We start from the raw sequence: 27950 nt of genomic DNA, 5'->3' as shown, positions 1-27950 counted from the left end.
AATTAACAGATGAATTAACATGTACAGAACAGTTTTACTCCAGTAGCAGGTCACAATAAGTTGCTTAATTTGGTAAATTGGTTCTAGAAATGAAGCTTTGATTCAGGTTAACTGTAATGGAAAAATCACAGTCAAAGGTCATGATTGTGTTTCTGTCATTTTTTATTTCGCTACGACAACAAAAGCAATTGAACGCAACACACTTGTAATTTCAAATTCACAAGTGGAAAGGCTCGTCTTCTTTCTGACTGTACCTGGTGTCGTGTGCGTCACAGTAATCGTCCGTGTGAAACAACAGTGGAACTAATGTTTAGCAGCAGCAAAATGAACCCTTTAAAACCATTTGTATCAGATTTGGTTCTTCATCATCATCATCTGCACCTGAACGCAGCAGAACAACCCAACATGCATTTCTGTGAAGTTAATTACCAACGCCTGCATCCACTCAACTACCTGACAAGTGAAAGTCGGTGACGCAGAGGAAAATATTTGGAAAGAAATGGAAAGAATAAACCTATAGGAAGCGGTGGGAGCTGCAGTTGCACCGTCGGATTCTTCACCCAGGGACTGTGGAACACTTAACTCCGCTGCTGTCGTGATTCCTCCAATTACGGGTGACAGCTTCCAATCCGCGTGGGAGGCGGATCACCTCTGGAAGCGCCAGGCAGAATACGAAGCGCGCCACAACATTAATAATTCACCGGCGCTACATTCATATTCAGTCTAAGCGCTGCAGTTTGGGGCCCATTAGTGATAAAGGCGAGCAGACGCTGCCTTCTACCTTTCAGCTTGATGTTCAGTCGCAGGTAGAAAGCCCACATGTTTGATTTTTATGAGCTAAAATGCTTTTATTTTAACGCCTCGCATCGTAGGCGAAGCACGGGAGCAAACGTCGCCGATGTTCTTAAGAGGATCTATGACAAACTGCTCCGAAGAAAATGTTCCAGGAACTTTTGAGGATGGATGTTTTTTTGGCGACGTGTGACTTTTAATTATCTCCACCAGAAAAACAGAATTCAAGTGTAAAATTTCACCTGCAAACTGTAAAGAATAGAATACGATAGATTATTAGACAATAGATTTTTATTGTCACTGTCGCAGGAAAAATAAAAAACAGCTGAGTGCAAAAAAGACTCTAAAAATATAACTGAAAGTATATACTGAAAACATACTCAAAAATATTAACAATATACTTTAAAAAATGACAAAGAAATACTAAAATAAACAAAAAAGGAACAATAAAAAACAGTTAAGTGCAAAAAAGACAGTATAAAAATATACACTGAAAACTTATACTGAAAAATATAACAATATACTGAAAAAAACAAAGAAATACTAAAATAAACAAAAAAGGAACAATAAAAAACAGTTAAGTGCAAAAAAGACTGTATAAAAATATACACTGAAAACTTATACTGAAAACATATAAACAATTTACATTAAAAAAAAATACAAAGAAATGCTAAAATATACATAAAGCCAATTCTATACTACAGATAAAAGAAATATATACACACACACACACACACACACACATAACATATAAAGAATGTATACAGGTAGTATAGACTTAGACTTACTTTACTTTATTGATCCACACAATGGGGAAATTACTTTGTTACAGTAACAGCACAAGACGTAACAGGCTGCCGGCATCCCCGGCGCCATAAATCTTGACAGAATAATGCAAAGCACGAGTATAAGACATCATACAGTTTACACACAGTACACGTGGACACATGCTGGAATTTTTTCATGGATTTAAAGGGATTCGGGGGACAGTGTGAATAATTAGACCGACAGCAGACGTCAAGTGGGGTGTATAGGATATATACAAGGTAAATTTACATTTTATATGTATACATTTATTTTTGTTTTTATTCAGTTGTGTTTATGTGAAAACTTTGTAAGTTTTTTCAATTTTAATATTTCCTTAAAGTTTAATGGCAGGTTTTTCTTCCTCAGTGAGATGTGAAGAAAGTAGATGGTTAGATGTGATAGAAACTGTTATTCACAGTCAGAGCACAACAACTTTTTTTTTCTTTGAAATTTAGAGGTAGGATATTTAAAATGAGTAAAAACAAAAACAAAATAATCAACAAAATGAATAAAATCAACAAAATGAACAAAAATGGGTAGAATAATCAAAAAAAGTTGTAAAAAACAGAGTAATATAATCAGCAAAATGAACAAAATAATCAATAAAATGAATAAAATCAACAAAATGAACAAAAATGGACAGAATAATCAACAAAATGAGTAAAAAAAACAGACCAAAATAATCAACAAAATGAACAAAATAATTGACAAACTGATCAAAAATTGACAAACTAATCAACAAAATGAACAAAAATGGACAAAATAACCAACAAAATGAACAATGTAATCAATAAAAGATCAAAAATTAGCAAATCAATGAAAATATTGATGTTTCTGTACTATATGGACATAAATATTGGGACACATCATGTGTACACCTGTTAGATGTCCTGTTCATGAGGATCGGACACAGAAACATCAGTATTTCCTTAAAGTTTAATGGTAGATGTTTCGTCCTCAGTGAATGTGAAGAAAGTAGATGGTTAGAGGTGATAGAAAATTGTTATTTACAGTCAGAGCAGGAAAAATATGATAGAAATTTAGAGGTAAGGTATTAAGTGAGTAAATGAGTAAAAAACACCAAAATTATAAATAAAATAATTAACAAAATCAACAAAAATTGACAAAATCAACAAAATGATTAAAAAGAAGAGCAAAATAATCAACAAAATGAACAAAATTATAAACATTAACGATATTTTAGGTCATTTATTAATACTTAAGAGTATAAATACACTTTAAATCCCTTCTTCCATCTCCTTCAATGGACAGTTGAATTTGACATTTTCTGCTAAAACGACTCCATAGATTCAAACCCACCAAGCCCCGCCCCCTTCGCCGCTTCCTGAAAACAAACAGCTGTATTTCCTGATTTCATCCGAGCAGAAAAAGACAACAGTCGTGGCCCATAAGTGAATTTCCGAACCTCGTTTTTGCTGTGAACAAACAGAATAAGTTTGATCTCAGAGGAACGGGACCAGTTTTATGACAAATTCAGCTCGGCGGTGGAAACGCCAGCACAGTTGGATTTCACCAGAACAAACCCTGACAGCGGTGGCTAAATGAGAGTTTACACGGTAAAACACTTGTGTGAATTTACCCTCGATACGTTCTCATCTTCCTCTGAGTCACAACAACAGCAACGACTGAAAAAAACACTGGGTTTGGACCGAAAACGGCAGGAAAATACAACAAAAGCCACATATTCACAACACTGTTTGATTAATTAACCTTTAGAAACTGCAGTGGTTGATGTTATTTTACTTAATGGATTCTTAATGTGGCCTAATTAAAATATGTAGTGACATTGTTAATTAGAAAACAGACGAGATAAGAGACAGTGATTAATAAACTAAACAGTAATAAAAGCAGCGTTTCATATTAAAACAGGAAAGTACAACAGCCCACGAGGTCCAAACACAAACAGATTCAGCAAAACATTTTTTTTTTCAAATGTTATATAATTTATTTAAACAAACACTAAAAAAAACACAATATTTGAGAAAATTGACAGGAAAAAAGAAAATTACCCAAACAACCTTTCAAAAAACAGCAATTTAAAGTAAATACAAGAATTTACACCAGAACATGTCATGTAGAACCGTGTTGTGTTTTGACCTTATGGGCCACCGTAGACCGTCAGTAGAACCTCCTATCACTCCTCAGATCACAGATGGAAGGTTCTTCATCTGCTCTGAGAGATGTTTCTGTTTCCAAGCAGATAAATATTCGTCCTCTTGGACTTTTCTCTTGAAATGATGCTCTTTATCTCACTGAAAGGTTGGACGTGAACTGTTGTGAAGGCGTTGTGTCCGAGACGTCGTTGTTATCGTCTTCTTTGTCTTTGTCATCGTCGTCATCATCATCTTCTTTTTCTTCATCGTCTTCATCACGGTCATTGTTGTCTTTGTCTTCATCGTCTTCATCATCTTTGTTGTCTTTGTCTTCATCGTTTCTGTCATTGTCATTGTCTTGGTCATCGTCTTCATTATCATCATCTTCATCGCCTTCATTGTCATCGTCTTCATCATCTTCATTATCATCATCTTATTGTCTTCATTGTCATCGTCTTCATCATCTTCATTATCATCATCTTCATCGCCTTCATTGTCATCGTCTTCATCATCTTCATTATCATCATCTTATTGTCTTCATTGTCATCGTCTTCATCATCTTCATTATCATCATCTTCATCGCCTTCATTGTCATCGTCTTCATCATCTTCATTATCATCATCTTATTGTCTTCATTGTCATCGTCTTCATCATCTTCATTATCATCATCTTATTGTCTTCATTGTCATCGTCTTCATCATCTTCATTATCATCATCTTATTGTCTTCATTGTCATCGTCTTCATCATCTTCATTATCATCATCTTATTGTCTTCATTGTCATCGTCTTCATCATCTTCATTATCATCATCTTATTGTCTTCATTGTCATCGTCTTCATCATCTTCATTATCATCATCTTATTGTCTTCATTGTCATCGTCTTTGTTGTCCTCATCTACATTGTCTTCGTGTCATCGTCTTCATCATCTTTGTTGTCTTTGTCAACATCATTGAGTTCGTTGTCATCATCTTTATCGTCTTCGTTATCATCATCTTCATTGTCTTTGTTGTCATCGTCTTTGTTGTCTTTGTCAACATTGTCTGTGGTCGTCATCAGTCTTTGTCATCGTCTTTATTGTTATCGTCTTCATTGTCTTTGTCGTCTTCATCATCGCCTTCGTCGTCATCGTCTTTGTCTTCATTACTGTCATAGTTGTCATCGTCTTTGTTGTCTTCGTCATCATCGTCTTTGTCATCATCATAGTCTTCGTCATCATCTTTGTTGTCGTCTTTGTTGTCTTTGTCATCATCTTCATCATCATCTTCGTTGTCATCTTAGTCATCTTCATCATCTTCGTCATCACCGTTTTTGTTGTTGTCATCGTCATCATTTTCATCATCTTCTCTGACTAAACTACTGGTCGGATTGATTTCAAATTTCACGTGTATCTTCCTTTGGACAAAGTCTACAAAGTTTGTTCACAGTTTTGAGAAATTTAAATTCTGGAATTTTTGACGACTTTTTGAAACATTTAAAATGTTCCTTTCCTTCTACTGGTCCATATTTTGATGGTTTATATCATGTAAATGGATACAGATATTAATATAGTTCCTCTGGATCACTGATAAAAGTCATATTTGGACTTTGATTGAATTATTTGAGTTCTCCTCCAGTGAAAGTCCCTCCCACTTCTATACTTAGATTGATCTGTATCCAGACCACAGGACTGGAACATAGAACCTGACAACCTCACACACTCAACTGGTTATTGATTCACATAGAACGTGACGCTGACGTACAGGGACACTGGTTATTATTTTTTTACATGTTGCATCGAATCGCGTCGAAGCCAAACGGCGAAAACACCGACGTCGTTGGGATGTTTGAGCGCATGTCGGTTTGTAAAAAGAATCATTACTAAGTTTAAAGGAAAGTGATGACATTGGTGTCGGCGCCGTCAAAGCCTCGTGACCTTTCCACACAAAGCTTCGCTCTCGACTTAGGAAAGAAGTGAAAAGGCTGAAGAAATTGCAAGAGGAAGAAATATATTTCATTTAAGATTATGAACTCGGTATCAATGGTCTGTGCACAGCGACACCTGATTCTTAATAACATGATTTCTTCAAAGGTATTCAGCAAATCGCTGCACATTTACATTTCAAAAGGAGAAAAATTGCTTTCATTTCCCTCCGTCAGTATTTCTCCTCTAAAGGTGACTTTTATTTCCCAGAGTGTGTTTTTTAAGAGTTTATCTGTAAGTGGGTTTGTCGCTCAGTGATGTCACATCAGCATATGTTTTGGAAACGTCCTTGGAATCCACGCTCGATTTTAACACAAATTGGTGGGGGGGTTTTTTTACGTAAATGAGACGTGGTTGAAGGATTTTCAGGAGGAAGGTTTGACTCCTCGGTTTAAATGTCCATGAGGTTTATGTTTAATAAGAGTCTGAGTTTATTGATCCTGTTTCATCTGTGACCTTACATTCTGCATCTCCTGTTTACATCAGTGAACATGGACTCACCAGGGATGGATGGATGGATGGGTGGATGGATGGGTGGGTGGGTGGGTGGGTGGATGGATGGATGGATGGATGGATGGATAGATAGATAGATAGATAGATAGATAGATAGATAGATAGATAGATAGATAGATAGATGGATGAAATGTAAACATTACATCCATACTTATATAGAAGACACACGACCAAAACATGTAAAAGATGCAACAAACATCAGGCCCAGGTCCAGACCCAGGCCCAGGTCCAGGTCCAGACCCAGGCCTCTTCCAGTGAACAGAGGGTTAAACTGGTGTGTGCTGAGGCCGTTCTGACATAAATAATGGCGTGTTCAGTGTGAACAGACGCCTACAGCTGCTCACAGGAAACCAGCGCCTTCACCTTCATCTCTGACACTTTAACGTACACGCCTCCTTCTTCTTCTGTGTTCTTTTCCACGCAGACGTTCATGGGGGGAGGTGGCGTTCGCTGCCGGAGGTCGTTGGCAAAGGTCACATCCGTGGGTCGGCGCCAGTTTAAGGAACGTGGATGATTTCAGAGTTTGAACAGAGTCGACGAACTCTGGCAGGTAAGAGTCGAATCATTAAAGGTGCAGGAGACTTTCGTGACCAGTTTTTCATCAAATGTGTCAAACCTCAGTCATATCCTCAGTGTCATGAATCTGTAAGTCTGTCTGTCATTACTCACCTGAATCTCTTGCATTACAGTGAATAATTTCGAAGTGCCATCCACCAGAAACAAACCGTGTGTTTACAAACCGACCCGGGAGGGAACTCGGGCATCTTTGGAATTTTGTCGTGACATGTATTGTGGGAAGCGAAGGCTCGTGCAGCCACCTGACAGCAGCAGCTGGAAAAGACACGATCGGAAACGGCAGGAACTCCCTTCCTTCTATGCATATTCCTCCAGCTGTTTCCGTGTGTTTGTTTCATCCATATAATATCATATGGTCACGCTGCTGCTGTCAGGTGGCTGCGCGAACCTCCGTTTCCCACAATGCATGTTGTGACAAAATTCTGAAGATGCCCAAGTGACCTCCCAACTCTGTTTGTAAACACGGTTTGTTCCTGGTGAAACTGTTCACCGTAATGTAAGAGATTCAGGTGAGTAATGACAGACTCACAGATTCATGACACTGAGGATATGACTGAGGTTTGACACATTTGATGAAAAACTGGTCCCGAAAGTCTCCCACACCTTTAGATATATGAATCAGTTATCGTTCACTTAAAAGAGCCGTTCAAAAGACTCAACTCATCCACAAACATCACGCCTCTAGTGCCTGGATGAGCGAGCCAGGACAGATAACAGCTGTTAGATACCAGTGCATAGTAACGCACCACATTTCACTGTCGGTAACGGTAACGGCGTTGTAACGTTTCAAATAGTAATTAATTCGATTACCCGACCTTCCTTCTTTGCGGTCACACACCTGCCTGTAGTTCGACCTCTAACACAGTAAATCTGACATATTTCAGTAAATACTATGAATATTTTCTTGTAATACCATCAGACCAGTGTTGCTGCTGCATTGGCGGTGGTCCTCAGTGTGATGTAGCGTCCTCATTTGCATAGGTTAATTTCAAACAGCACCTCAAATTAGGCTTGAAAGGATAATGACTTCATCCCCCCCCTCCTGTATCTGCTTCAGCCCAGGTTATGTAAATGTTCTTCCAACATCTACTTCCTCCACCGTCTGTTTGGTGCGCAGGTATTATCTCGTATTATCGGACGTTCCTTTAATTCACTCCCATCCGTGTACTGCACAGTAAACTGCCGACACACACCAGATCATTTCCACCGTAGACCTGCAGCCATCACTGTTTAATGTCACCATGGCAACTTCATTTCCATCCCGTGTGCACGCAACAGATACGTAAGTGTAGTATAAAATGTCAAGCTTTACATAAGGTTAGCATAAGTAGTCTAATGTTTGCTAATGTTACATGAAATCCTAATTTACTTTAGATGACCTACTTCAGTGTTAGCTTGTTTAATTAGCTCATGTAATTTTAAATGGTAGCTAAATGCTAACTGCTTAAATTAACATTAGAAGAGTCAGTTTATCTTAAGTTTATTAGCATGTAAAATTATCCTTAATATCATTAGCCACAAGTTTCCCAATATTAGCTAACGAGTGATTGCTAACATGCTAAAGTATCATTAGATGAATTAGCTTATCTAAAGGTACATTAGCATTCACCCAAGTCATGTTTAGCATATGTATATTTTAACATTTCATGGGCATTTCCTTCTTTACTTTGTATTCATTTAAATATGTTGAAATTAGATCTGTAATTTACCTAATGTTAGTTTTGAACAACAGTATGAAAAACGGCAAGTAATGTTGACTCTTATCATATTAAATTCTTTAATAATAGATGTGTAAATGTCAAGCTTTACATAATGTTAGCATATGTATTGTTTGCTAATTTGCTTTAAATGACTTAGCTCAATGTTATATTGCTTAATTAGCTAATGTAAATTTAAATGCTAGCTAATATTAGTTAACCTGATGCTAAGTGTTTAATGTGACATTAGAAGAGTCAGTTTACCTTTAAGTTAATTAGCATGTAACATTATCCTTAATATTATTAGCCACAAGTTTCCCAATATAAGCTAATGAGTGATTGCTAACAACCTAACATATCATTAGATGAGTTAGCTTATCACCCAAGTAATGTTTAGTATATGTATTGATTACTTTAACTTTTTATTGGCATTTTTTAGTCTTCACTACACCAAAAAATTATCACCAAATGCTAATTTATAAAACATTACGTTTGGTGACTAAAACCATCTACTGATGTAAACAGTTTCATATCTGCTGATCCACTAATCTTATCAATACATGTAAATAAGAGGTGGAAAATGCATTTTACTCCATTTTAACTGTAATTCGTCTGTCGTCATTTCATTTTCATTATTTCTTCAGCAGTAAAACAACACGTCACACTAACTCAACAGGTTAAAAAAGACAAACTGAACACTTTTAATGTAGTAAGACAAAAACAATCTGTGTAAACGGAGTGAAATAAACTCACTCCACTAACAATATAAACCCTCGAGACAACCTCCCACTGTAATAGATAAATATACTGTAATCTGCAGAGAGACTAAATGGTGTAACTGTAGTTGTTTGATTTGTGATTAAATAAATAAGACGTAGAGTTAAATATGTAGTTATTATGGGATGTAAACCCAACCCCCCCACCCCCCCACAGTGGATAAGTATGGTGTGTTTGAACCCAGGGACAGAAGTCAGTTTAGTGCTTGAACATCATGATGAGCCTCCTGCAGCTCTCCCAGCTAATGCTATCATTACTGAGCTGATATGCACTTCATCACCCCCCCACCCCCCCACCGATGCCATCTGTCCAACACACATAAACACACGTACAATCCCACCAAAGACACCCAGTCCCACCGTCTCTTTGGTCCCGAATTAAAGCTTCATCCTGTTTCAAAGAAAAGCACTTGAAAGGAGATGCCGAAAAAAACCCATCTTGATTGTATCATCATTAATGATAATGAAGTAATTAATGTCTTTTGAGTTTACCACCCTGAGCGCCGGTGTCTTTGGTTTGTTTGCTCGTCTTTGTCCTTCAACGACTCGGCGTCTTGTATCGTGATGCTTGGTGGCGACGATGGCGGTCTGGGTGGACGATTGGGATGCCACCAGCCTTAAAGTGTCACTTAGCGCCAGCGGGATTCCACTTCCACAGTGGACGATATGTTCAGGCTGTGTGTGTATATATATATATATATATATATATATATATATATATATATATATATATATGCCTCTTTTCTAAACTGAAGCCATGTTTTTAACACATACCACAGTCTGTTATGAAGCCAAACCATGGACCAAACAAATGTGCATTTTTACATCCAGTTTCCTTTATATTATTTATTATTATTAAAAATATACTAAAGTCACCAAATATGTCATCAAAACTCATTAATCCATATCAGAACAGTAGGTGAACGATCAGTGATTGTCGATTGAAGCTAAAGCTAATTAGCTGCATGTTAATCGCTGACATTAACAGTGTCCAGATTAGAAGCTTTAGTATTTGGTCAGTGTTGTTGCTGTTGTAATATTAGCATCTTATCTAAAAAAATAATGTGGCATTGATCATGTCGACAAGTTGTAACTGTTGGGCCTAAAAAAGTCTGAATCACTGACCTACATTTAATCGCTACATTTTTATATTTGTTCCACGAAGATGTATTTATTATTGACATCCAATCAGATTTCACCATCATGTGTCACTAGGTAAAATAAATCTGCCTCAAGGCTCGAAAACAACAGTTCAGCCTCTGGAGTGAAAAACAATACCAGTTACTGATGAAGGGATTAATTGTTTAGAGTGGAAAATAGGAAAAAATGGTCTTTACGAGTTTCCAAATGAGCAACACGGTGTTTTTAAATATACCGTTTGGTCTCAGCTGAAGGATTTTAGGAAAGAAACCAGACGTAATTCACATTTAAGAACCTGAAATCAAAGAACGTAGACATTTTTTACTAAAATAGTACTCCATTCATTTAATAGTCAACCAATAATCAATTAAAACAATTGTAAATAATTATAGCTCATTTTAACAAAATTATTTAGCCTTAATTAGAAGTAAATAATCAAATGTTATTTCCATTTTAGTTTAACTATGAGGGAAAAAGTGCAAACACATAGTTTTGACATTAATGTATTTCTATACCACAGTAAAATGACAAGGTTTCATATTGAACCATATATGCATATAATAAACCAAAATTAGATATTTTTGCATATTTATCACCTATGTTAATTTATTTAATATTTATATTAGTTAACCTAATTAGCTAGTTAATTGCTTAGTGCTTAAATTAACATTAGAAGAGTCAGTTTACCTTAAGTTAACTAGCATGTAACATTATCCTGAATATTATTAGCCACAAGTTTCCCAACATTAGCTAACATAGGAATGCTAACATATCATTAGATGAGTTAGCTTATCAAAAGGTACGTTAGCATTTAGCATTTAAAAAATACCCTAAAATAGCCTAGTGTTTGCTAACGTTACACAAAATCCTAATTTACTTTAAATGACTTAGCTCAGTGTTAACTGTTTAATTAGCTAATGTAATTTTAAATGTAAACTAATATTAGTTAACCTGATGCTAACTGTTTATATTAACACTAGAACAGTCTGTTTACCTAAAGTTAATTAGCATGTAACATTATTCTTAATATTATTAGCCACAAGTTTCCCAATATTTGCTAAGGAGTGATCGCTAACAAGCTAGCATGTCATTAGATAAATTAGCTTATCTAAAGGTACATTAGCATTTTTTTAAAAAATGCATTCACCCAAATGTTTAGCATATGTTTTGATTATTTTAACCTTTTATGGGTATTTACTCTATACTACACCAAAAAATGATCACCAAATGCTAACTTATCAAAATTAGCATTTAATGACCTAAACCATCTACTGATCTAAACTGTTTAATACCTGTTGACCCACTAATCTTATTAATACATGTAAATAACTGGTGTAAAATGCATTTCCATCCATATTTATGACCTACTTTCATTTATCAAACATACAATAGTAAAGGGATTTTCAGCACATATGACATATGATGGAGGGTCAGATAATTTTTTATTTATATTATTGATAAAAAAGGTGAAATGATCAAACAAACCCAATGGAAAGAGTCATTTCTCTCTCCGTGATGCACCAGTACTCCCACCATCAATAACTCCCATCTGATTTATGCATTTATGAGACATTTGATGCACTTTGCAGATTATGGATTTTATGTCAAGCTATGGTTTGTGCATTATTCACCTCCCCTCTGGGCAGCGGTCAAGGTGCATTTTGGGTAAAAACCAGCCAAGCCCTCAATTAGAGACAAAGCAAAGTGACAAACAAGTCTGAGTAAAAAAAAAAATAGAAAAAAGAAAATACAGTTAAACAAATGTGGAAACTGTGAAGAAAACAAAGGTAATTGCTTGGGATCGATGGGTGGCAATTCAGAGCTAATTCTAATGCAAATATGAGCATCAGATGTCACGGCCCAGCGAGCATGCCCAGAAACCAAGGAGGAAAATAACCTGAGCCAGACACAAAAAACAAAAAGCCAAGTGTTGGATCACCGGGGTAATTAGTCAAACAGAGTGTTGGACTCATCAAAGGACGCCAGCGGCCATGATTCTACCGCCACGTTATCAGCCTCAGCTTTGTCCTCAAGTAAACAAGCAAAACACAGCCAGACGACGTCAAAACCAAAGTCCACAAATATCTGAGTGGAACCAATGAAGAACCAGAGGCAGGACAGAGATTAACCCTTCAACCCCCAAACATCCACCTCCAACCAAAACCATCCACTCATGTCAATAATTAGTGTAAAATACAGTTATTCATCTGTTCATGGTCCCCAGATATGATCCATTTGGATGTTCAGAGGCTCTGTAGTTACCGTGGAAACGTGTTTTTATATAAATATTTTACAAATAATATGTAAAATGAAGAAAAATGAATAGAAAATATACAAAAAAGTGGAAAAATAAGCAAAAAAATTCACTAAAGTTGAATAAAAAAAAGAATAAAATAGGCAACAAAGTAAAATGAAAAATAAAATCAACAAAATATTAAGTAACATGAACAAAATAAGACACAAACTGAATACATTTGAAGAAAAAATTACAAAATAGGCAACGGAATGAAGACAAAATGAGTAAGAAAGGTAATGGAATAACTACCGTTGAAAAAAACAAGCAAGAAAATGAACAAAAATCGAGGAAAATTATTAAATTGGCTAAAAGATATAAACAAAAACAGCCAGTCATCAGTAAAATGAACAAAAATGAATAATAAATCACCAAAATAATAATAAGTAACTTGAACAAAATAAGACACAAACTGAACACATCTGAAGAAAAATTGATAAAATAGGCAACGGAATGAAGAAAAATGATTAAGAACATTGATGAAATAAGTACCATGGGAAAAAATAAGCAAGAAAATGAACAAAAATCAAGGAAAATAATTAAATTGGCCAAAAATATAAAGAAAAACAGCCAAAGTCATCAATAAAATGACAAAAAATGAATAATAAATCAACAAAATAATAAGTAACATGAACAAAAAAGGACACAAACTGTACACATTTGAAGAAAAAATGATAAAATAGGCAACAGAATGAAGAAAAACAAGTTAATGAAATAAGTACCATGGAAAAAAATAAGCAAGAAAATGAACAAAAATCAAGGAAAATAATGAAAGTGCTTCAAAAGTCACTCAGTTTTCTCTGTTTTTACATAATAACCTGTGAATTTACTCTGAGCTTTAATAAACATCTACGTCATCAGTGAATTAAATATAAGAAAATACATGAGTTCTACTGAAACCCCCCCCACAAAATTCAGAGTATAATGTCATGATAACTGATGATAAAACACATTAATAATTCACATATCCACTATATTTAACATATATCCTCAGTGTCCATCCAGGGTCAAAGTACAGTATATATTTATCTGTAGTGGTTCTTGGTTGGTTGACATGCTTGTTTTTATTCTGTTTATATATTTACACTTTTTTTTTCTTTTAATCTGTTTTGCACTACGCACCAAAAGAGAGGTGTCTGTTTTAATTTCATTGTACATATCTATTCTATTCTATTCTATTCTATTCTATTCTATTCTATTCTATTCTGTTCTATTCTGTTCTATTCTATTCTATTCTGTTCTGTTCTATTCTGTTCTATGCTATTCTATTCTGTTCTATTCTGTTCTATTCTATTGTATTCTATTGTATTCTGTTCTATGCTATTGCTTCTATTCTATTCTGTTCTATTGTATTCTATTTTGTTCTATGCTATTGTATTATTTTGTATTGTATTGTATTCGGTTCTTTTCTATTCTGTTCTATTCTATTGTATTCTATTGTATTCTGTTCTATTCTATTCTATTCTGTTCTGTTCTATGCTATTGTATTGTATTCTGTTCTTTTCTTTTCTATTCTGTTCTATTCTATTCTGTTCTATGCTATTGTATTGTATTCTGTTCTGTTCTGTTCTCTTCTATTCTCTTCTATTCTATTCTCTTCTATTCTCTTCTGTTCTATAGCTAACAGAAGTAGTCGTGGGTGTTAAAGGGTTAAATAGTAAAACACCAGTTTCCTTGGTTTATAAAAGGGGACGGGCTTGGTTGTGCTCAGCTGATGTAAAGGAAGCAGATGTTACTGTAAACAGCCTTCGATTTCCAGTCAAAGGACACGTTCAATATCAATGTGTCGGAGGATAATCAAGGCCCAGACGGAGCGTTTATGATAAGACACTCCAGCGCCTCGCACTCTTTCAAGGCTTTACTTCACAACGCCGTCTTTCTTCCAGGTTAAACTCAATGAGAGTCGCCTTCCACACTTCAAATACCCATGAGCACTTGAGAGCGCCCGCCTCGTCTTCGCTCTCCGCGGTCAAGGAGGTCGAGGCAGGAAGTGGCAAAGTCGCTCAGAGGTGGAATCGCACCAGGGCATCTGTGGAAGTTTACCTTTGATTACACATTCAGATGGCTTTTTTGGAGATAGTTGTGCTGCTTTATTTTTTGATAGTAATCGCAGAGACAGAGATGAAAGGCAGCCTTCAAACCCAGGACTGGCAAAGCATTATGGGAGTCGGAGTCTGACCTCGGGCCATTTACTGCATGTCGTCCCCTCAAAGTCCATCTGCACCGTCCAATAAAAACCCCCAAAACAAACCTTAAATAGAAAAAATACAAACTAATACAATCACCCACGGGTTTGAACGACTGTTGTGATGCAGTAAAGCTGCAGTTCAGTGCACGTTCTGATTCAACAAATTCATTCTGGTAAACAAAAAAAATATGCAGCGCAATTCAATGAACTTAATTATTTATTTATCAAATAAGACCGTGGTTTTTCACCAAGTGTCTTTTGTGCAGTTTCAGAACCCGTGCCTCATACAGTCTGTGAACAGGTTCGGTTTCTCTGCATGTTTCTAACACTCACCTTCTTGCTCCCTCGCCAAATCCATTTGTAATGTAATGTATTTATAATGTAGGTAGAACGGGAAAAGGTTCGGTCACTTTAAGAGACACCTGCGCAAGGTATTCTGGGATGCGCTGTCAGATCTGTATGTGACAGTTTAAGGAAGTATCTGTGGTGTGTACTGCAGTATTCAGTACAGCTGGTGTAGTAGAAGTACACGTTCAGAAAGCACATGTGGTCACCTCCCTATTTAGTCTGCTAAGAGTCAGATACAGTCAGGGTTTGTTTGGTTTTTTTTGTTTTTTTTTGTCAGAGCAGGTGGGGGGCAGCGGAGGTGGAAGTTATATTCATGGGGGTGTGGTCCATAACTAATGTAACTAACGCTGGCGTGAAACAAAAGTGAAACTTTACACACTTTGAACATCCAACTCCAGGTTGTGTTCCTGTTAAATTTTCACAACTTCTAACCTCGCATCCACTGGACACTCACATTTGACCCCCCCATCACAACCTGCCTGGTATTTACATTGGTTGTTTGCCACCCCCACCCCACCCCCCCGAGGATGAAATTCATTGAGCAGAAGTAGGGATGTAAAAACCAGAGGGGGGGTTACAGTATTCATCTGCGGCGCTCGTGCCACAGTGCATGTGTGGAGCTCAGACTGTCGTGTACAGCGGACACATGTTGACATGGATCTACAGAAAAGAACAACTTTACCCAAATAAAGAATAAAACTTTTAAATGCAACTGAAAATATATTCTATTGAACATTTAACAACTGATGCATCGTGATATCATTCTAAACTTTTCATTCACTCACAGCTTCTCCACCGGTGCACTGGGATCATGCACGTGTGTGTCGTCGTATCTATATGTATCGCATAATCTTCCCATCCCTAACACACACACCGACACACACACACCGACACACACACACACACACCTACACACACACACACACACACACACACACACATACATATATATGTATATATATATATATATATATATATATATATATATATATATATATATATATATATATATATATATATATATATATATATATGAAGACAATTAACCCATAAAGACCCAAACAGTCACTGGTGACCAAAACCATCTACTGATCTAAACTGTTTAATGACTATTGATCCACTAATCCTATCAATTCATGTCAATAATTTGTGTAAAATACAGTTGTTCATCTTTTCATGGTCATCAGATATGACCCATGTGGATGTTCAGAGGCTCTGTAGTTACCATGGAAACACCATCATCTTCTACAACATTGATTCACCAGTCAAACCCTTGGAGTTGGATCAATGACAGTGGATGGACACACTGGGTTTTTCTTCTGTTCATGAGAGATTTGACTGAAAAACTCACTTTTTCTTCAGTTTTAACCCGTAGAGCTGTGACTGACCAGTCACCGGTGAACGAGTCATTGAACAGTCGCCGTGTTGTCGTTCTCAACCTCCTCGTTGTTATAATTAGTACTTCTGAGGCCAGCCTGTTTGCACATGTTGGTCAGTTGAACACACTCATGCTGCGAACGCTGTCGTGTGTGTTCGGTGGCGGCGTAAGCCCGTCGGGGTGAACTGGGCGGATTAGCCTCGGTAAGACACAAGATGGTGCTCAGCCTGGTTGGGGTTAGTATGTGTTTGTCTGCTCTGGGTGGGAGCCTCTCCATCCTGAAGCACCGGGCTCATACTCCACATTTGTCCTGGTTAAGCTGCACACTTCCACTCCTGCTGTTCATTCTCCTGTTTCTGTCGTCAGTGACAAACCCCAGCTCTGGGACGCTCTAATCTCCTTAGTAGGGCCCAGCTGGAGTGTGTAGCTCACTGGACGATGGTGTCGTTGTTGTCTTTGTCGTGTTTGTAGTCTTTGTCATCGTCATGGTTGTCTTCGTCGTCATCTTTGTTGTTGTCATAGTCTTTGTCATTGTCGTTTTCATCTTCGTTGTCTTCATCATCATCGCCTTTGTCATCATCGTGGTCATCTTTGTTGTTGTCTTTATCATCTGCATCATCGTCATTGTCTGTTGTCGTCGTCTTCGCTTTCGTTGTTTTCATAGTCTTTGTCATCATCGTGGTTGTTGTCATTGTTGTCGTCTTCGTTGTTGTCTTCATCATCATCTTTGTTGTCTTCGTTGTTGGTGTTGCCTTTGTCATCTTTGTCGTCGTCTTTGTCATCGTCTTCACTTTCATTGTTTTTGGCGTCTTTGTCGTCGTCTTCATTGTCGTCTTTATTTGCTATTTTTTAAAACCTCTTCTCTAATGAAACTACTGGTTGGATTCATGTAAAAAATGTTATGTACCTTTTTTGGGACAATGTCTTGGGACATGTGACGCATGTAGGCGGGGCTGCGGTCCACACAGTTTCTTACACTAGCGTGACGCAAAACTGAAACTTAACATACTTTCAATGTTCGACTCCTGACTTCTATGCCTCTCTCGTGAAGCGGATCTTACACAAAGGGCTGTAAGAAAATATTGGTTCTGCAGTATATTGTGATATTTTATTTCCCAATACTGGATCGATATTAAAAAGTACTGTATCGATATTTTTAGGTATTTATTCAAATGCAGATATTGTGGAGGTTCATTTTGGTTTTTTTGGTTTTCTTTTCTATTTATATTTTATTTATTATTATTTAACACTCTTTTATTAAATAATTTTAGTTCCTTTGTTGGGATTGCACTAAAATACTGTTCTGATGTTAGTTCTGAACTAATAGAATCTGAACATTTGAACAGGATCTGAAACTGGAATGTCTGTAAAACAGTTTCAGTTTGAACACAGGAACATTTTGTGATAGAACATTAGATCCTGTTGGGATTAAATAAAAATGTGTTTAGTATTTGTGCAGATTTCTGGCGTAATTCAATTCTTCAAAGAAATAATCATCTAAAAAAAAGAAACAAACAAAATTGTGTTTTTAACAGTATCATGATATATTGTATCGTGATCCTAGTGTTGTGGTTTGTATCGTATCGCCAGATTCTTGCCGGTACACAGCCCTACTTCTAACCTGTACCCACTGAATCCCTTCCATTGCTCTATGGGCCCCCCACAAATGCTGGGCTCCATGAATTTGTGATGTTTACCCCCCCCCCCCCATCAGGGTGTTTGTATTTGCTTTTATGTCAATGACACATAAAGACATTCAGAACAAAAGGCAGCAGTAGTTCTGTGTGACTTTGCTCAGGGTTCATAAACTTATATTTAAGAGCATTTCCACGGCAGTTTAAGACCCAGTTGTTAGTGCGGAATGGGTCGCGCTGAGGACGCTAACGCTCCCGATGTGACAACACAACAACTCTGGATGATGACAGACGCTCGCTGGTGGCGTTTTATGTTTTTACTGACTCACAGCTGCCTTCATCTTTAATGCATCTAAACCCAGCGTTTCCTAATTCGAGCGTTTTCTTGCACTGGGTTAAATTCATCACAATAAGCAGGCGTCGACTGAGCTGTAAACACGCCAACATCTGATTCAGATCCTGCACAAGTTGAATTTACTCAGATTAGAAGAACGTTTACGGCGTCCACTTCTGTCAAGATTTTCTACGTGTCAGTGTGAGCGTTTTAATACTTAATGTTGATGTTTTCTGATCATTTTATTGGTAGAATCATTAGTGTGTTCTCTGTTCTGACAGGAAAAACAAACATGCGTGAATGAGTTGTAATTTATCGAATATGCTTAACATCCTTTCAAAGTTGTGGGCTTATCTTCTCTGTAAATAACAGCAAAAATATTTACCTATGTACTTCTGATTCATAGCTCTTTGTGACTTGTTTTTTACCTCTGCCAGGAGGTATTGTGATCCCTTTGCTTTGTGTTTGTTTGTTTGTTTGTTTGTTAGCAAGATAACTCAAAAAGTTATGGATGGATTTGGATGAAAATTTCAGGAAATGTTGATACTGGCACAAGGAAGAAATGATTAAATTTTGGTGGTGTTTTTTTTTGGGGGGGGGGCACACGACTGATCTGACTTGGCGGAGGTCTGCGCTCTCCAAGTGCTTTTCTAGTTTTGTATTTTTCCAGTTTTATTTTGTGTTTTCTTAATGAATTTAGTATATATTGGGTTTTCAGTACGTTTCACCCCTCTGTCTTTAGTTCTTCCCTCTTGTCCAAATATGGTCACTTCAGATTCAAAGCAAAATCAAGGATTGAAAAGTCCACAAACCAAATTACTTCATGAAGATTTTAATTTTATTATTTATTTACTTATTTTCCCATGAAAAGTGTCAGGACCAGGTCTGGGCGTTAAGTCCTGTTCTATGTTTTAGGTGTATTTCCAGTTTTATTTTATTTTAGGTGTATTTCCAGTTTTATTCTGTGTTTTTAGTGTACTGCCTGTTTTATTTAGTTTTTTTTTTTTTTTTTTTTTTTTTTTTTTTTTTTTTGTATGTGAATATAATATATACAGTGTTTTCAGTGAGTTGGCATTAGCTTGTTGAATTTTACCCCTTCCTGTTGTCCAAATATGGTCACTTCAGGTCCCAGAAAAAAAAAAAAAAAAAAAAAAAAAAAAGCAAAATCAAGGATTCAAAACGCCACAAACCAAATTACTTCAGGAAATTTCCAGTTTTATTTTAAGTGTATTTCCCGTTTTATTTTGTATTTTATGCGTATTTCCAGTTTTATTTTGTGTTTTAGGTGTGTTTCCAGTTTTATTTTGTGTTTTAGGTGTATTTCCAGTTTTATTTTGTGTTTTAGGTGTGTTTCCAGTTTTATTTTATATTTAAGGTGTATTTCCAGTTTTATTTTGTATTTAAGGTGTATTTCCAGTTTTATTTTGTATTTTAGGTGTATTTCCTGTTTTGTTTTTCATTTATTTTCTCTTATTTTAGTTTTCGTTTAGGAATAGCATATATATTGTGTTTTTAGTAGATTTCACCCCTCCCTCTTTGTTAGCACCTCCCTCTTGTCCAAATATGGTCATTTCAGGTTCTAGGGGCAAAAAAAAAAGAAGCAAAATCAAGCTTTCAAAACTCCACAAACCAAATTACACCCATCCCTTGTCCTCAGTCTAAGGTAGAAATAAAGTAAAGGCTGAAAATGTGGGGATTTTATTCTAAAAAAGTAAAAGGGTCAAGTTAAAATGACACTCAATATTCATGAATGGTAATTCAAGAGCAGCCGCTATCAAAAATACCAGCGTGGTGTTGAAAGGTTGTAGAAAATGTCCGTTTTTCCACGTTTGCCCTCATCCTTAAGTAAAGCAACGTGTCAAGGCCACGGTGCCACCGGGGGCCGAGGCGGGGGCCGAGGCGGGACCCCATCTCCATAAATTAGCCGGATGATGGGGCACATAAGCATGCTGGGTAAAACTGTAAATGAATTAAAGTGTAGAGATGGGAGATGGGTTTGGATGGGGGCGGGGGGGGGGGGGGGGGGGAGCTGCTGGTGGGATGGGGATGCTGCTGCTGGTGGGTGGGTTTCACCGATCCACCCACGTGGATCCGTCCGGGGGATTGGGATCAGGATCAGATACTTCATTTGAGCAAAGCCACGCTACATCAAAGACATTCAAATGAAGTAGTTCTACTGCAAATGAAGCTCCGGGGGAGGGGGGGGGGGGGCTAGAGGGGAGGGGGGGTGAGACAGAGGTACTGGTGAGAAAGTGACAAAGGAGGAAAATCAAAAGATGAAGAAAGGTGTGTAGGCTGAAGCTCTTTAACTGTATCTTAAAGAGGCATCGACAAAGGCTGCGCACACACACACACACATACACACACACCTACACACACATATACACACACACACATGCACACATACACACACACCGTGGAGAATGCACTCATATGTAGTGTGTTCATGGTGGATTCTCTCCTTCGTACTGAACCTCCAGTGTTCACATATTGTTGCTGTCAGGTGGAAACCTCTTATGTCCACAACAGTTATTTTTCAGGGAACTGTGAAAACCATGTATGTTCGAAACAAATGAATGGACTGACGAGCCCTTTCCAACACTTTTCATTGGTTAAATATTTCTAAACCTGTCAGGACGTCATGAAGACTGGCCAACTGAATCATTTTATGACAAAAAAAAAAAAAAAAAGAGAACAAATATGGACATAGGAGGTTTCCACCCGACAGCGAGGATATGCACAGCCTTAAAGAACAGATGAAGTCATTCCCAGTCACTGATGCAGATTCTCAACATTAAAGCTTCATTTAATGCACGGGTTTGTGTTGAATGCATCAGGTGGTTTTATATCAGAGTCTGGGAATAGATGATGGGTTTGGTCATGTAGTCAGGTGTGCTGAACAGGAATGAAACAGGACTTCACAAAACTTTACAAAAAACAACATGAAAAATGCATAGGAATATTTGGATCAAATCTATTGGCACTGAAAATGGGGTTTTTCAACAGTTACACCATTTGTTTGACACATTTTCCCTTGAATATTTGTCAGGACCAGCTCTGGGCATTAAGTCCTGTTCTGTGTTTTAGGTGTACTTCCTGTATTATTGTGTTTTTAGGTATACTTCCTGTTCTATTTAGTTTTTAGGTGTGCTTTCTGTTTTATTTAGTTTTTAGGTGTACTTCCTGTTATTTTTAGTTTTTAGGTGTGCTTTCTGTTTTATTTAGTTTTTAGGTGTACTTCCTGTTTTATTGTGTTTTTAGGTGTACTTCCTGTTATTTTTAGTTTTTAGGTGTACGTCCTGTTATTTTTAGTTTTTAGCGTACTTCCTGTTATATTTCGTTTTTAGGTGTACTTCCTGTTATGTATAGTTTTTAGATGTACTTCCTGTTATGTTTAGTTTTTAGGTGTACTTCCTGTTATATTTAGTTTTTAGGTGTACTTCCTGTTATGCTTAGTTTTTAGCTGTACTTCCTGTTATATTTAGTTTTTAGGTGTATTTCTTGTCATCTTTAGTTCTTAGGTGTACTTCCTGTTATGCTTAGTTTTTAGGTGTACTTCCTGTTATGTATAGTTTTTAGGTGTACTTCCTGTTATGTTTAGTTTTTAGGTGTACTTCCTGTTATGTATAGTTTTTAGATGTACTTCCTGTTATGTTTAGTTTTTAGGTGTACTTCCTGTTATATTTAGTTTTAAGGTGTACTTCCTGTTATGCTTAGTTTTTAGCTGTACTTCCTGTTATATTTAGTTTTTAGGTGTATTTCTTGTCATCTTTAGTTCTTAGGTGTACTTCCTGTTATGCTTAGTTTTTAGGTGTACTTCCTGTTATGTATAGTTTTTAGGTGTACTTCCTGTTATGTTTAGTTTTTAGGTGTACTTCCTGTTATATTTAGTTTTTAGGTGTACTTCCTGTTATGCTTAGTTTTTAGGTGTACTTCCTGTTATATTTAGTTTTTAGGTGTATTTCTTGTCATCTTTAGTTCTTAGGTGTACTTCCTGTTATATTTAGTTTGTAGGTGTACTTGCCTTTATCTTTAGTTTTTAGATGTACTTCCTAAGGTGTACTTCCTGTTATCTTTAGTGTTTAGGTGTACTTTCTGTTTTTTGTTTTTTTTTAGTTTTTAGGTGTACTTTCTGGGGGTTTTTTTGTTTTAGTTTTTAGGGGTACTTGCTGTTTTTTGTTTTAGTTTTTAGGTGTACTTTCTGGGGTTTTTTTTTGTTTTAGTTTTTAGGGGTACTTGCTGTTTTTTGTTTTAGTTTTTAGGTGTACTTTCTGGGGTTTTTTGTTTTTGTTTTTTGGTGTACTTTCTGTTTTTTTTAGTTTTTAGGTGTACTTTCTGTTGTTTTTTTTTTAGTTTTTAGGTGTACTTTCTGTTGTTTTTTTTTTTTAGTTTTTAGGTGTACTTTCTGTTTGTTTTGTTTTTTTTAGTTTTTAGGTGTACTTTCTGTTGTTTTTTTTTTTTAGTTTTTAGGTGTACTTTCTGTCCTGTCCACCTGTCTGTCTGATGACCTTAACGTCGTCCACCTGTGTCTCCTGGTGTTTTGGTGTCAGTTCATTTTCCTTCATTGTTGGACTTTTCCAGTATTTTCTCTCATTTTTATCCTTCGGTCTTTGACTTTTTCTTCATGTTTTTGATCCGGTTTCTTCTTTTTTCTTGGATTCTTCTGCCTGATCTTCACGTCTGGACCATGTAAGGCCTGGACTTGGTGTGTTTAACTCTTCTCTGGGATGGTTGGTTGGTTGGTTTGTTTGGACTTTTTCCAGTCAGCTGACTTGTTTTTGTTTTTTTTTAGATTTTAACAATTTATTGAGTCAAATAATTTCATCCAGTGTATTGAGTTTGTACAATTGAACACATAAAAACTTAAAACTAATTCTGACAAACTTTTCTCAATATTTAACTTTTTCTGCATGATTTATCCCCATTTATTTAAATATTATCCTTTGTATTTGACATTTTTCAGTGTAAATTCTGTATTTTCTTATATTTAATTCCATGATCATGTAGATGTTCATTAAAGCTCAGAGTAAATTCAGACTTTATTATAGATCAAAACATAAAAAAGTTACTTTTACATTAAAATCTATCATTAACTGAACATAAACTGACTCCATCTGCTGTCATTTATCGAACTACATGGATTTTATTCAATATTTTGCATAATTTAATATATACTTTACATTTATCATCATTTATTGTATTATTACTCATTGTTTTGCCTTTAAATTTATCTACATCTATACCTTATTTACATTTAATTCACTCATTATGTAGATGCTCATTAAAGTTCAATCTAAATTAAATTATGCAAAGGTTGTTTTATCAAAACAGAGAAAAACTGAAGAAAAAGTGACTTTTACGCTAAAACCTTTCATTAATTGAACATAAACCCAGTGTTTCCATCCACTGTCTTTTGTTAAACTATAGGTTTTACTGGGGAATCAATGTTGCAGAAGCATTTTGTCGAATGCATTTTGGATAATTTTGTTGATTATTTCATGTTGTTGTTTTTTTTTTTTTGCATTAGTTTGCTCATTTTCTTAATTTCGTTTATTATTTTCTTAATTTTATGTTCATTCTTTTCATGATTTGGTTCATTTATTAATCATTTAGTTATTGTGATGTTCATTATTTTGTACATTTTACTGATTGTGCTAAACTCCAATTAATTGTTATCTCTACATTAAACCTTTACTAAATGATTTATCACCATTTATTCTAATGTTATCATCTGCAGTTTGTGTTTTTCAGTTTCACTCCTGTATTTTCCTGTGTGTAATTCACTGATCATGTAGATGTTCTTTGAAGCTCAGAGTAAATTCAAAGCTTATTTTATCTTTTTCAGCAAAATATATGAAAAACTGCATTTCACACTAATTATTTCCATGTATTAACAGAATTAGTGGATTAAACATTTATATCATTAGATGGTTTTGGTCGAATGCATGATTCTAATTTATTTTCTTTAATGTTTCCAGAAACAGACATGGATTCAACATCAGCCTATGAATGTCATCCAGCGTCGAATGGTTGCCATGGTAACATCCAGTATTCAGGTAAGAAGACAACCCCGTTAGATAAACTAGTTGTGAACTTTATCATTTCTGTGTTTTATACTTAACGCTGTGGTTTCGTTGTTGTTTTCGTATCATGTTCTGATCAAACAAATGATTGGTTTGATGAAAAACTGCAGAAAAATACTGAATAGAAATAAAACGTCACTTTACGGCTGAAGGAAAAAGGAAACACCTGGTGGGTAAAGATGTTTAGGCTGAAACATCGGAACATATAATAATAAATATAATACTATCATGTTAAAAATGCACAATAATCAGTCTGATACAAACCCGATTTCCATTCTACGATGAAACCGATGGTCGTTAAGGTTTAAGGTTCTAGTCACATGTTCATGTTTGTACAGAAGACAACAGTAGGTCACATGATAGGGCTTTCCAAGTTTCACCACATTAGCTCATGTAATGTCGCTAACATGCTAGCATATATTAGATGAGTTAGCTTATCTAAAGGTACGTTAGCCTTTAGCGTTTTAAAAAGTACATAAATAGTAGTAATGTTACGAAAAAAAGTGGAAAGCGCACGATGCAACAGTTTTTCTGATTGATTGATTGATTTATTTATATATTTTTTTGTTTTCTGTTAAGTTAGCTAGCTAGCATGGCTATTATCGCTCACACAAGCTTTGTTTGTCCAAATATAAGACCCAGGAAAGAAAAAGTTTTCTTTTATTTCAAGTTTTTTACCAGTTTCACAACATTAGCTCATGTAACGTCGCCATATATTCAGCATATATTAGATGAGTTAGCTTATCTAAAGGTATTTTAGCATTTAACATTTTAAAAAGTATATAAATACTCGTAATATTACAAATATTTATTGATTATTTAAAATTTGTATTGATATTTTCTTAAAAGTTTTGGCTCTTTTACATTTAGAAAATGTCTTGGTTGGAAACTGCATAATGCAAAAGTTTTTTTTTTATATATATATTTTTTGTTTTCTGTTAAGTTAGCTTGCTAGCATGGCTATTATCACTGACACAAGCTTTTTTATGCAAATATAAGACCCAGGAAAGTAAAAGTTTAGGCTTTTTTTATGTTTTACAAGTTTTTGTTTTTTCCTTTTTTTAAAAAAGTTTTTTACAAGTTTCACAACATTAGCTCACGTAATATTGCTAACATGCTAGCATATCATTAAATCAGTTAGCTTATCTAAAGGTATGTTAGCATTTAGCATTTTAAAACGTACATAAATTCTAGTAATATTCCGAATAGTTATTGATTATTTTAAATATTTATTGGCATTTTCTTAAAAGTTTTGGCTCTTTTACGTTCAGAAGTTGTCTTGGTTAGAAACAAACAACAGTTGTTTTTTGTTTTTGTTTTTTTTGATTGATTGATATTTTTAATTGAATGTACTTTGCAGTTTTGGGGGGATTATTATTATTATTATTATTATTATTATTATTATTATTATTATTATTATTATTAGCTATCTATTTATTTCTTTGAAGTAAAGCTGAAACAGACTTTTTCCCATTTTCACTTCCTGTTGTAGTAAATGAAAGTGCTTCTCAGATTATTTGACTAATCGATGGAATAACTGGTTGACTCCTCGTTCCGTGTTCTAATCGATATCTGCAGCCGTTCTTTAAGGCTTCATGACGTATCTAAACCTTCTATTAATTCCACGTCACTGTTTAATGTGGAGGAAGGGTGAGGAAACTGCTTCCCCCGTCCCTGCTTCTATGGCGTCCACCGCCTACGTGACGGATCAATACGCTTTTAACCGATCAGCTCCGACTCCTGTGAGATGAAACAGTCCTGAGGTTTGACCCCAGCTGAACATACTGAAGGGAAAAGCTGTTCTGTGCATCCCAGCTAATGTTGACATAACAGCAGGAGCTGAACGTCTTCTTTACCCAGAATGCTGCTGGTCACTTCTGAGGATGGTCCAATTCATATTTTATTGGGATATTATAAAAGTCTCATCCTTGAAAATGTCTTTATTAAGCGCATTGTTCAACATCCCCGCGGCGTTTTCTCATATTCAACAGAAGCTTTAGGCAGCGGCGAATCTGTTCAGGTGATTTAATGCTTCTGCTGAGAGTCTGGACTTTTATCATCTGCACATTCGACAGCGTTAGAGACACAAAAAAACACCCAAACGGAGACCAGAGCACATGCACTGGACGGATATTTAAGAACTAACACCTTTTACACAACAAGAAAGGTCATCCTAACATGTTTTAAGAGCAAAAAGCAGTCTGGGTGGATCAGGTCATTTTATGAACAGAAGACGTACATCTGCATTTATGCTTTAGTTCAAGTCAACATAAGTAATATTTTTTTATTCAGTAGATTTCATCCATACAAATGTCCATAAAATACACAGTAAAACTCAGTTCTAAAACATACATAAAACACTGAACTACAAGCATACATAAAAAACACATCAGTAATTATAATGGTACTAAAAGTAGATGACTAGTAACTAAGTAGTTTTACTCAAATAAAAAATGATGTAAATGTAAAAGGAATTAGCCGCTGTTAGCCCGCTAGCTAGTGTTAGTGCACTCGAGTGTTTAAAGAAACTTGTATATTTGACTAAAAACCAGAACGAACACATTTATAGTCATTATCTTTATGCGTTTTACTCTACGTGTGGTGATAATGAAATGGAAAACATACAGGTGCATTTATTCATAGATTCAAGTAAACATAATTATTATTTATTATACAGATTTCATCCATTCATCCACACTAAAAAAGTATATAAAATACACGGTAACACTCCTGTGCATAAAGTATGTGCACCAAAAATGTTATGCAACTTCTAGAACAGCACAGAAACACTCAAATAAAAAGTAATATCAAAGTAATGATAATAAAAACAGATTATGTAAAAAGGTTTTAAAAGTAACTTCATTGTGTTTTGTAGTTCTTCAGTCTGGTTGAACTAGCTCAAAATGCAGTTTACTAGCAGCTAGTTTTAGCCACTGTTAGCCTGCTAGCTAGTGTTAGCACACTTGAGTGGTAAAATAAACCTGTATATTTGAGTAAAAACCAGAACGAACACATATAGTCATCATCTGTAGTTCGGTAAATTACATATAAATATCAATGACAGGAAGCACTTTTGGATTTTTGATGTAGAACAAATCTGATTTCCACTGTAAAGTAGTGACACAGATTAGTGACATTTGTTTCACTGGCTAACAGGTGCTGCTAGTATCTTACATGCTAATGTCGGCTAATTTGACATTTTAACAACAAATTATGTGTAATGTAATGCTACTGTTGCAAACTGGAAACCTACGAGGTCCAAAACGAAGTATTTTGGACCTTTTAGGTTTCCAGTATCCAACAGTAGCATTACATT

The sequence above is a fragment of the Sphaeramia orbicularis genome, chromosome 18 (assembly GCF_902148855.1).
Source record: "Sphaeramia orbicularis chromosome 18, fSphaOr1.1, whole genome shotgun sequence".
Lineage (NCBI taxonomy): Eukaryota > Metazoa > Chordata > Actinopteri > Kurtiformes > Apogonidae > Sphaeramia > Sphaeramia orbicularis.
This window is presented reverse-complemented; position numbering follows the sequence as displayed.